Genomic DNA, 12,799 nt, shown 5'->3' with positions numbered 1-12,799 from the left:
CCCTGGCTGGCTTCGACTCCTTCTCTTCTGGTCAAGATTGGTGTCCCTCCGTGTTGCATCCTCAGCTCTGATGATTACGTATGTCCTGAAGGTTCTCAAAACCATTTGTCCAGTCTTGAACTCCCCTTAGCTCTAAACCCAATAGAATCTTCATGTTCTCTGAGTATCTCTACTTGAATGTCTCACAGGCCTTCAAACCCAACACATCCCAAACTAAGTTTGTTATCTATATTGCCACCCAGGTCTCCTTCTCCTCCTGTGTTTTCCGTGTCATTTAGCTGTATTACTGTCACCTCCATCAACCAGGCTAGAAATCGGGTAGTCTTCCTAGATTTTTATCTAACCTAAAATCAAACCTCTCACCAATCCTGACAATTCTACTTGTTAAGAAGTTTTCAAATCTGTCCACTTTTGTCTCTGACAATTGCCTTATTCTAGATCTTTATCCTCTTTGCCTGGCCTGTTGGAGCCCCCAGCCTAACTGGGCCTCCAGCTGCCTCCCCCTTGACTCCATCCTAGTCACCGTTGCCAAACTGATCTTGTGACTCTTTTGCCTAAAACTTTTAAATGGCTAAATACCTACAGGATGAAATCCAACTTCCTTAATATGATATAGCAGAGATTAAAAATGTGTGTGTGTGTTTTCTTCTCTGCTGTTCTAGGATGCCTTTGCGTATTTCACTCCCTGTTCACCCCAGGAGTGTAAATCACATTCTTGGCTTAGAGAGTAATCACACTTCAACCTCTTTCAGGTGAAGTAATCAGACCTGTTCTGTTGCAAGGGTCTGAGGCGCCCCGAGAGCAGTCAGCATCTTCAGCATGGAAGGGGGTATGGAAATAAGAACTTCGGTGTTTAATGGTTTAGAAAGGAGAAGCAAAGCTGACTTGCCTCTCTGGGCATGTGACTCAACTCCTGCTGAGCTGGACATGGACCTTCACCTGAGGCCCTAAGCCTTAAGGTTTATATGGAAGGATGAATACCAAATGCCAATAGCCTAGAAAAATATGCAAAAGAAGGCTGCGAGGAGTTCTTGCTTGAGAGGAAACTGGAGGTCATGGTAAGCGAATCAAGTTGGGACTGGGCTAGGAATAGACTCACCATCACCATCAAAATAAAAAAGAAAGAAAGAAAAGAAAAAAAGCGAAAAAAACAGTGGAAATGAATAGAGAAAATAGAGAATCCAGAAATGGATTTTCTGTGAGAATTTAATATATGGCCATGGGAGTAGCTGAAATCAGTGAGGAAAGGCTATCTATTACAAAATAAAATAATTTCAGGCCCCTGTTTTATATAAGATATAAAAATTAATTCAAGATAGATCAAAACTGAAATGTAAAAAACAAAATAATAATATATAAATTCTATGAGAAAATCTAGGAGACTACATGTAAGAGGCAGAGGAGTTTCCCTTATCAAATACCAGAAACCAGACACTGTTAAAAAAAGAGATAGACATATTTGACTACATGAAACCCCAAAATATCATGTGACAAAAGATATAATTAAAAATGATCAGTTGGGTCTGGTGGCTCACACCTGTAATCCCAGCAATTTGGGAGGCTGAGGTGGGAGGATCATTTGAGGCCAGGAGTTTGAGACCAGCCTGGCCAACATGGTGAGACCCTGTCTCTTTAAAAAAAAAAAAAAGTCAACGAAAAAGTCAAATGAAAATTGATAGACTTAAATATACCATAAATACTGGTAATATTCAAAACACTCCTACAAACTGATCCAAAAGAGTAAACAACCTCATCAAGAATAATTAGCAAACATTATAAAAAGGTAGTTCACAATGAGGCAAAGGTTCATGCCTGTAATCACGGCACTTCGGGAGGCTGAGGTGGAAGAATCACTTGAGGCCAGTAGTTCAAGACCAGTCTGGGCAACATAGTGAAACCTCGTCTCTACAAAAAAATTTTAAAAAGTTAGCTGGGCATGGTGGCACATGCCTGTAGTTCCAATCACTTGAGCCCTGGAGTTCAAGATTACAGTGAGCTATGACGGCACTACTGCACTCCAGCCTGGGTGACAGAGTGAGACCCTGTTTCTAAAAAATAATAATAATAAAAGAAAAAAATTAAAGAATTGGAAAAATTCATCTTTTGACTAGGCACGTTGGCTCATGCCTATAATTCCAGCACTTCGGGAGGCCGAGGTGGGTGGATCACCTGAGGTGAGTAGTTCGAGACCAGCCTGGCCAACATGGCGAAACCCCAGGCTACTAAAAATACAAAAATTAGTTGGGCGTGGTGGCGTACTCCTGTAGTCCCAGCTACTCAGGAGGCTGAGGCAGGAGAATCTCTTGAACCTGAGAGGTAGAGGTTGCAGTGAGCCGAGATTGGGTTATTGCAGTCCAGCCTGGGTGACAGTGAGACTCTGTCTTTAAAAAAAAAAAAATTATCTTTTTCCACAAAGCTTCTCCTGTATACTTCCAGTGTGTTAGTTACCCCCTCCTTTGCATTGTCTCTAAAGTGTGGACAGAGTTGTATATTCACACTTATGACACACTAAAAATCTGTAATTTAAAAATGTCCACAGCTGTGCTTTGTAGATTGTGGCCACTGTGATGACAGGAATTGTGTCTTATTTATCTTCACATTCCATCATCACGGTGGACATTGTCCAAAGGCTGCAGCAACCAAGTACCACAAACAAAGTGGCTCGAAACAACTGAAACATATTGCTGCACAGTTCTAGAGGCTAGAAATCCAAAATGAAGTTGTTGGGAGGGACGTGTTCTCTCTAAAGGTTCCAGGGGAGAATCCCTCCTTGCCTTTTCCAGCTTCCAGGGGACGCCTGAAATCCTTGGTGTTCCTCCACATTCTAATCTCTGCCTCTGTCTCCACATGGGGTTTCCCTGTGTGTATCACTCTATGTGTTCAAATCTCTCTCTTCTCATAAGTCTGTATATTTCTACCAGTCAAGATTGACTAAGCTTCATTTCCTACAGTTTGGTTAACGAAAACAATCGCCATGTGGAATGTTACTTTTTGAACTGAAGGTGCTTCTCTGGTCTGCTGGGTCCCCTAGACGTAGTGCCTCTTCCCTGATTTGAGAATGTGTGTTCTAGTCCTGAATAATCCTAATTAGGATTGAATAAGGCCCACCCTAATGCAGCATGACCTCATTTTAACTTGAATACACCTGCAAATTTAAGGTCAGGCACGGTGGCTCATACCTGCAATTCCAGCAATTTGAGAGGCCGAGGTGGGTGGATTGCTTGAGCCCAGGGGTCTGAGACCAGTCTGGGCAACATGGCAAAACCCTGTCTCTACAAAAAATACAAAGGCCGGGCGTGGTGGCTCACGCCTGTAATCCCAACACTTTGGGAAACCGAGGTGGGCGGATCATGAGGTCAGGAGTTCAAGATCATCCTGGCTAACATGGTGAAACCCCATCTCTACTAAAAGTACAAAAAAAAAAAAAAGAAAAGAAAAATTAGCTCGGTGTGGAGAATGGCGTGAACCCGGGAGGAGGAGCTTGCAGTGAGCCGAGATCGGGCCACTGCACTCCAGTCTGGGCGACAGAGCGAGACTCCATCTCAAAAAAAAAAAAAAAAAAAAAAGACCAAAAATCAGCGGGACGTGATGGCACGTGCCCGTGGTCCCAGCCACCTGGGATGCTGAGGTGGGAGGATCCCCTAAGTCTGGGGAGCATGATGCTGCAATGAGCCATGCTTGTGCCACTGCACTCCAGCATTGAGTGACAGAGGGAAACCCTGTCTCAAAAAAAAAAAAAAAGAAAAAAGAAAAATTTATAGAACTTGTAACAAGCTATAAAATTTTAGTGATCTAAGAGAAAGTATACTAAAAGCAAAATGGACACCAATTATGTAGCCAACAATTCATGTCAATTACAGGGAGTGAAGTAATAATAATAAAATAAGTAGGCTGGGCCTGGTGGCTCACGCCTGTAATCCTAGCACTTTGGGAGGCCGAGGCAAGTGAATCACCTGAGGTCAGGAGTTTGCAACGAGTCTGGACAACATGGTGAAACCCCATCTCCACTAAAAATACAAAAAATTAGCTGGGCATGGTGGTGGGCACCTGTAATCCCAGTTACTTGGGAGGTTGAGGCAGGAGAATTGCTTGAACCCAGGAGGTGGAGGTTGAGGTGAGCTGAGATCATGCCACGGCACTCCAGGCTGGGTGACAGACTGAGACTCTGTCTCGAAAAATATATATAGATGATAAAATAAAATAAAATAAAATAAAATAAAATAAAATAAGTAAATATGGGAGTTATGAGAGATGAAATAGAAGATCTCATTTCTTTTTACGTTTCCTTATCCAGATTACGGAAACTCAAATAAAATAAAATTCTCGCTTTACACAGTTTGTACCTTAATTGCATTTAGAAATAAATGACGCACCACAGGTTGAAAGTGCAAAGATTAGGATTATTCAGGACTAGAACACACATTCTCAAACCATGGAAGGGTCACTATGTCTAGGGGACCCAGCAGACCAGAGAAGTGCCTTTGATTCAAAAAATAAATTCTACATTAACCAAACTGCAGCAAATGAAGCTGCAGCAATCTTGACTGGTAGGAATATATAGACTTTAGTGTGAGAAAGCTTTGAAGGGGACTTGAGTTTTTAAAAAATTGAGAAACTCTAGTCAGGAAGAAGAGAATGGTGTAATTCAGAAAGGTGAACTGTAAAACAATTCAATATTTTCATAGAAAGAATGAAAGCCTGATTCTTCTTTGGGTGTGAAAAAAAGCATTTTGACAAATACTGGCTGGGCGGTGGGAGGGTCCCCTTTCTGGCTACAAACCAAAGAAGGGTTTTCTTCACTCCGTCTCTGGCCCAAAGACTATGGTTAGAGCCTTCTGGGTTTAGTCATTTACAGAATAGTGACTATTCTTGCAGGCCCCAAGGTTCAAAGGTTGATACATAAACCCAAAGTGAGTAAATGGCCTTGGTTTCTGATCTTGGAGATTTGAAGCAGGGCTCTCTGTCTCTACCCCTGAGAGTCTTGGGCCAGGTTGAAATGAATTCCAGACCAAAGTCGATGCTATCATCCATGTTTTTGTTAATTAATTCAATTAATAAGCGGTACATGACTGGTAATAATTGGACAGTTGCAAAGGCTCAGATACAGCCCACAGGTGTCCCTGTAACCCAGAAAATCCCTACCTACAGAAAGGGATTTGTCTTGTTCTGCACCAGCTATATTGAATTCTGAATGGGTGGTTTTGCAGGAAGTAATTTAAGCTGTAAGACTATCTGAGCCTTCGTAGGTGATATAGCTGTAGAACATATAGCAATTGAGATTCTCACATTAGATAACTGGGCCAAGGTCCAGAGACCAGCTCGTAGGAGAGAGATGGCTGATATCCAGGTGTTCTTGTCCCCAAGAATGGACTCTGAGCATTCCAATTCTGGCCCCATCTTGGGCAACTGCTATAGGGTTAAAGGTTACAGGAGTTTTTTCTTTTCATGGGGACAGTTCTAACGTTTATTTCAATCCTTTCTAGAAGAATTAGGTAGTAACTTATAGTATCCTGAACAATGTTCTGCAAAAGAAACCAGTGCTATTAAAAAAAAGATCAGCAATAAGGAAGAATTAAGAAGTAGATTAAACTTCTGTTACTTTTATCAGGGCGCAAAATCTTCCCCAGAGGCCCCAGTAGTATTCCTTCTGTATCTCATTGGCCAGAGTTTGGTCACATGTGCACTCCTAGATCAATCACTGACAAAGGTGTAGACTACCATGACTCGCTTGAGAACAATCAAATTGATTAAGGGTTCTGCTTTGCCTTACCACATTGCTGCACTCCCAATGCCTAAATAACAGCAGGGCTCTGTAGGCAAGGAAGACTTTGGATGGGTAGCAACAGAATGGACCGCAACAACACTGAAAAAAAAAAAAAAAAAAAGCAGAAAATAGGGGACCATTTAATTCAGGTATCTGTACCTGACTCTTTATGTAACAGGACAAATACAAATTTGTCCCCATCTTGCCAAAGTAGACATCAACCTTGAATGGGGAGTAAAAACTCTTCTCTAGGTCCATGTATGCTGCAAGTAGCAGGCCCCATCATCAACTCTGAGGTCAAGCGGCCAACAGTAACATACAGTCGGTTCCTAGAGCTGGCTGAAAGTCTCAAACTTAAATCCTTTACTGGTTTTTCTCAGAATTTGTCTGGTTTGATAAATTGTAAAACAGCACAGAAGGCAGAAAAAGAACTTTAGAAATCAAGGAGATGTTGGCCAGTGCAGTGGCTCACGCCTGTAATCCCAGCACTTTGGGAAGCTGAGGTGGGCAGATTGCTTGAGGCCCGGAGTTTGAGACCTGCCTGGCCAACATGGCGAACCTCCGCCTTTACAAAAAATACAAAAATTAGCTGGGCGTGGTGGTGGGCGCCTGTAATTCCAGCTTCTTGGGAGGCTGAGGCATGAGAATTTCTTGAACCCAGCAGGCAGACATTGCAATGAGCCGAGATCGCACCACTACACTCAAGCCTGGGAGGCAGAGAATCTGTTTAAAAGAAAGAAGAAGAAAAAAAAAAAGTCAAGGAGCTATTACGCCAACATCAGAATCAGAAAGGACAAAGCAAACTTAGTAAATGTTGAACAAAACTTTGAAACTTAATGACTGTGAATGGCCAAATGCTACTCAACTATGAGTGACAGAAATAAAATAAAGCAAAAGACACTGCTACAGAGGCTAAAAACTTAGGCTATGTTGAGTGCTGGTGATTAGTTCTATTTTCTTTTTATAACAGACAGGGTCTCGCTATGTTGCCCAGACTGGCCTCAAACTACTGGGCTCAAGCATTCCTGCCCCCCACTCATTCTATTTTTGAACATAAAGATATATGTGTGAGATATATAATTTTGTTAACAGAAATTCAATTTCTCTTGCCTCCACTAAAATAACAAATATTTACTGAACATTGCTTTAAAGAGGTGGCCTGTTACTACCCTGCCTAGAGCACCTGGTCTCGTTCTATCAGTGTGGCAGTGGGGTGCAAGAGACGGGCTTTGGCACTCAGGAAGCTGGCCTGGAATACAGGCTGTGAACTTGAACGAGTCCTCAGTCTTGTTAATTCTCAAATCCTCAGTTGCAAAATGGAAGCAACCTCTCTCAGAGTCCTTCTGTTCTTGATTTGCAGTAGGTCCTCAAGACATAGTAGTTATCTTTAAGTTTGTCGGGAGCAGTGGTTTTGAATGTGTGGTCCCCGGACCAGCAGCATTGGCATAGCTAGGATGCCCTGCTGCACATTCTGGGGCTCCACCCCAGACCACTGAATCAGAGACCCCGGAAGAGAGGTTTTTCACTGGCCCTCCTGGGATTCTGACATGTACTCAGGTTTGAGAACTACTGGTGAGGAACATGGGCAATAAACCAGACCACCAAGGGTTCAAATCATCTTGCCTTCCCACTCTCTGGGTGAACTTGAGAAAGTTATCCAACTTCCCCATGCCTCAATTTCCCCATCTGCCCAATGAGGGTAATAGTTATATCTAACTCATAGCGCTGCTATGAGGATTGAATGAGATAATACACGTAATGGACTTTAAATGGGACCTAGCACACAGAAGGTGTTTAATAGATGACAGCTGGTATAATTAATCATTAGCAGTTTCATTGTTGTTCTTGTTCTGCTATAAACATTTCCAGAGCAAAGGCTAGTCGGGTGAGGTGGCGGGCACAATGTTTTGACATCCCTAAACCTTCCTCGTGTTCTCTAGCTTCTGCTCTACTCCCACCCAAACTAGTTTGAGGAAACTTGGGAATGCTAAGATGTAAAAAAGTCGGTCTTTGCCAAGACATTGCTAAGTCTTGTCATGTTGAGACATCCAGTGTGCTGCTTAAATCACGTCTGAACGGTTTATTGTTGTGCATCATGGGATTTAACAAGGCTGAGCTGGTTCTCATTAGTTTAATCTTATTTTTAAAATACTAATGGTTTTTTTTTTCTTTTTTAAATTTAAGAGGTAATTCATTGAAAGGATAAATACTGCATGACTCCACTTATGTGTGGTACCTAGAGTAAACTTCACAGAGACAGAAAGTAAAATGGTTGTTGCTGGGGTTTGGGGGAATGGAGGATGGGGAGTTATTGCTTAATGGGTGCAGAGTTTCAGCTTGAGAAGATGAAAACAGTTCTGGAGATGGATGGTGGTGACAGTTGCACAACCATGTGAATGTACCTAATGCCACTGAATTGTACCCTTAAAAATGGTTAAAATGGGCCAGGTGTGGTGGCTCACGCCTGTAATCTCAGCACTTTGGGAGGCTGAGGTGGGCGGACCACCTGAGGTCAGGGGTTCGAGACCAGCCTGGCCAACATGGAGAAACCCCGTCTCTACTAAAAATACAAAAAAAAAAAAAAAAAAAAAAAAAAAATTTAGCTGGGAGTGGTGGTGCAGGCCTGTAATCTCAGCTACTTGGGAGGCTGACGCAGGAGAATCGCTTTAACACAGGAGGCAGAGGTTGTACTGAGCCAAGATCGTGCCACTGCACTTCAGCCTGGGCCACAGAGGGTAACTCCATCTCAAAAAAAAAAAAAAAAAGGTTAAAATGGGCCGGACATAGTGGCTCATGTCTATAATCCCAGTACTTTGGGAAGCCGAGGCAGGCAGATCACCTGAGGTCAGGAGTTTGAGACCAGCCTGGCCAACATGGTGAAATCCTGTCTCTACTAAAAATACAAAAATTAACTAGGTGTGTGGCACACACCTGCAATCCCAGCTACTTGGGAGGCTGAGGCAGGAGAATTGCTTGAACCCGGGAGGTGGAGCTTGTAGTGAGCCAAGATTACACCGTTGCACTCCAGCTGGGCAACAGAGCAAGACAGCATCTTAAAAAAAAAAAAAAAAAAGGTTAAAATGGTAAATTTTATGCAATATATATTTTAGCACAATAAAAAAATGAAAAAAAAAGTAATTAATAGAAAGATAAAACCTGGGTTTGGAAGCATAGAATATGAAGAAAGTGTTTTTATAAAAAGTCTCATAATTCTGGGGTGCAGGCAATATTCTACTCTTTGACCCGGATGGTGGTTACGTAGGTGTTGATTTTGTAATATTTCATTAGGTTCTTCATTTATGCCATTTTATGTCTCTGTTATATTTCACAATATGAAGCTGGAACCATGTTTGGGAATGATAAACACTTAAAAATAATTGGTCATGTGCCTACGAATCTATCCAGAGAGAATCACTATCAATGATTTTGGGTATCTTCTTTCTTTTTTCCTCTGCGTATCTCTATGCATTTGTTATTCACTCATTTATTCAACCAATATTTACAGAGCACTATTTTGGGTTCTGGGTGATGTTAGTTCTCTATTGCTGAGTAACAAATTACCCTAAAACTTAGCAGCTTAAATCAACAAACATTTATCACCTTACAATTTCTGTGGGTCAGGCACAGCTTGCGTGGATGCCTCTGATTTTTGAGCTCTCAGGAGGCTGTAGTCACCATGGGTCGTGGTCTAATTTGAAGACTCAGTTAGAAGAGGAGCTACTCCAAGCTCACCCGCCTTTTGGTTGTCGGACTGAGGACCTCAGTTCCTTGCTATCTGTTGGCTGGAGGCTTCCTTCAGCTGCTTGTTACCTGGAAGTCTTTACAGGGTTACTAGTCTCCTGGCTTCTGCTGTTGCAATCCTAGAATCTATTCTCAACCCAGAGATGCTGTTAAAGATAAACCAGGTGTTAGAGACCAAATTGTGACCCCCTCCCCCAAATTCATATGTTGAAGCCCTAACTCCCAGTACCTCAGAATGTGACTATAGCTGGAGATAAGAACTTTAAAGAGGTAATTAAGATTAAATGAAGGCCTGGCATGGGCTCATGCCTGTAAGCACTTTGGGAGGCAGAGGCAGTCGGATCACTTGAGGTGAGGAGTTTGAGACCAGCCTGGCCAACATGGCGAAACCCTGTCTCTACTAAAAATAAAAAAAAAATAAAAAAAATAAAATAGCTGGATGTGGTGGCGGACACCTATAGTCCCAGCTACTCAGCAGGCTGAGGCAGGAGAATCGCTTAAACCCTGGAGGCGGAAGTAGCAATGAGCCAAGATCGTGCCACTGCACTCCAGTCTGGGTGACAGAGTAAGATTCTGTCTCAAAAAAAAAAAAAAAAAAAGAAAAGAAAAAAAATTAAATGAGGTCCAAGCAGTTGGGCCCTAATCCAATAGGACTTACAAGAAGACGAAGGGACACCAGGGATTCGTGTGCACTCAGGAAAGGCCATTAGAGGGCAGAGCAAGGAGGCAAATAGAGTCTGCAGGTCAAAGAGAGAGGCCTCAGAAGAAATGGACCCTTCTGACACCTTCATCTTAGACTTCAGAACTGCAAGAAAATACATTTCTGTTGTTTAAGCCACCCAGCATGTGCTATTTTGTTACGGCAGCCAGAGCAAACTAATACATTAGATTACACCATCCTCTCTCAAAAACCCTCAGTGGCTTCCCATTTTATTCCTTGCTAAACTTAAAGTTCTTTAATAAGTTCTTCAAAGTTAAAGTTGAATGACCTTTAGGGTGCTAGGACATCTAGCCCCACTCCCTTCCCCTAACCTTATCTCCTGCTGCTCTGGATCATTCGGTTCTAGCCATGCAACTGTGAAAGGAAAATAAAACTTAGGACGCCAACTCATTCTACTAAAGGAAAAAATTAAACTGAAAGTTGAATCATGCGAGAAGCTGCCTTTCCTGTTGTTCCTAAGCAGATAGCAACAGATAAAACGCCAGGTATCTCCACAGGTCTGCTCACTTTACCTTGAAGTGCCAACTTACTGAGGGTGAGATGAATACACAATTGGCCATTCCCCTGCCCTGCTCCTTTTCTCTTGCAACAGGTGGATTCAGTAACGTGACCATACCCATCCTCTTTCCCCTCCAACCTACTTTTCCCCTTTAAATATGAAGCCCTCAAAATCATCTCTGGAAAAAGGCATGGAGCACAGACTGTGCCTGCAATTTTGTGTTCCTTTTTTTCAGGCATGTCCTTAATCCTGGCAAAATAAATCTCTAAATGGACTGAGACCTGTCTGATACTTTTTGGTTTACACAACCTCCACATGTTTGCCTCAGGGCCTTTGCGTTGGCATCTCTGCTGAGAAGCCCTTTTCCCAAATACCCACCTGGCTCACTCTCTCACCTCTTTCAGGCACTCACTCATTCCTGGGCACCCTATGTAAAAGAGCACCCCCGCTCCCCAACTCTAATGCCTTCCTCTCTCTGGCTTTTTTTTTTTTTTTGGCAAGATCTCACTTTGTTGCCCAGGCTGGATTGTGCCCAGTGGCACAATCATGGCTAGCTGCAGCCTTGACCTTTTGGGCTCAAGTGATCTTCCCACCTCAGCCCCCAAGTAGCTGAGACTACAGGCCTGTGCCACTATGGCCAGCTAATTCTTTTTTGTAGAGATGGGGTTTCACTATGTTGCCCAGGCTGGTTATTATTATTATTATTTAGCACTTATCGGCCGGGCGCGGTGGCTCAAGCCTGTAATCCCAGCACTTTGGGAGGCCGAGGCGGGCGGATCACAAGGTCAGGAGATCGAGACCACAGTGAAACCCCGTCTCTACCAAAAATACAAAAAATTAGCCGGGCGCGGTGGCGGGCGCCTGTAGTCCCAGCTACTCAGGAGGCTGAGGCAGGAGAATGGCGGGAGCCCGGGAGGCGGAGCTTGCAGTGAGCCGAGATCGCGCCACTGCACTCCAGCCTGGGCAACAGCGTGAGACTCCGTCTCAAAAAAAAAATAATAAAATAAAATAAAATAAAATTTACATGCTGAGTAAGACAGCAATATTCAAAACATTTAAAACTAGCAAGATGTTGCTAGGAAACAGAATAGATACACACACATACACACAGAAAAAAGACAAAAAACCTGACCAATCGGAACAGACACCAGTATGAGCTCTAACCAGTCAGAAGAGAGGCCAGCTGTGAATGACCAGTATGGTCTCATTACCAAGAACAGGCTTTATTCCAGGAGCCTGGCAGCCTCTATTCTTGAATGCATCCCACTATACTGTCTCATCACTAGGCTTCACAGCAGAGCAGCCTGGTAGCCCATTTCAAGCCCTCCTGTGCCATTCAGGAATCTCTTCCTGCTCCATCTAAGCCTTCAGCAAAGCTGAAATAAATGACTCACCACAGGTTGAAAGGTTGATACTCACCTCTGTGTATAGCAGAGTCATGAAGGTGAGAGGGAGGAGTGAAGCTGGGCACACATTGAAAAGATGCAGTGTTAGGAGCATTTAGGGTAATCCACCACCTGGAGAAAAGTTATGAGAAGGCAAGACCAATCCACCAAGCAACTGGGAACAGCCATTTATACAAGGAGTCACAGTAATTCAGCATTCCCCAAGAGCTTGATAAATCTTTGTTAGGGAAATAGATTTCCGGCAAATATATAGAATGTGGTTTCGAGATATTATCATTATTATTATGTTATTAAAGGAATGGGTGAGCCTGGAAGAGTAAAATGTTAGGAATGCTTAGCATAAACACATTGAAAAGCCAGGGAAAGGTTTAAGAACATCATCTTCGGCAGGGCACAGTGGCTCACGCCTATAATCCCAGCGCTTTGGGAGGCCGAGGTGGGCGGATCACGAGGTCAGGAGACTGAGACCATCCTGGCTAACACGGTGAAACCCCGTCTCTACTGAAAATACAAAAAATTAAACAGATGTGGTTGCGGGCGCCTGTAGTCCCAGCTACTCGGGAGGCTGAGGCAGGAGAATGGCATGAACCTGGGAGGCGGAGCTTGCAGTGAGCCGAGATTGCGCCACTGCACTCCAGCCTGGGTGGCAGAGCGAGACTCCGCCTCAA

At 43.3% G+C, this 12,799-nt stretch overlaps 1 long non-coding RNA gene across 1 annotated transcript; it reads right to left on the bottom strand.

Moving 5' to 3' along the window:
• Positions 1–4,722: 4,722 nt before the first annotated feature.
• Positions 4,723–11,701, bottom strand: LOC139362215 (uncharacterized). Its single transcript, XR_011620606.1, has 3 exons — positions 10,538–11,701; positions 9,370–9,651; positions 4,723–5,863 (listed from the first exon to the last, which is right to left on the bottom strand). It is a non-coding gene; the product is annotated as an uncharacterized lncRNA (long non-coding RNA).
• Positions 11,702–12,799: the final 1,098 nt, after the last annotated feature.

Source organism: Macaca nemestrina, chromosome 3, assembly GCF_043159975.1.
Source record: "Macaca nemestrina isolate mMacNem1 chromosome 3, mMacNem.hap1, whole genome shotgun sequence".
Taxonomy (NCBI): Eukaryota; Metazoa; Chordata; class Mammalia; order Primates; family Cercopithecidae; genus Macaca; species Macaca nemestrina.
This window is presented reverse-complemented; position numbering and strand designations above follow the sequence as displayed.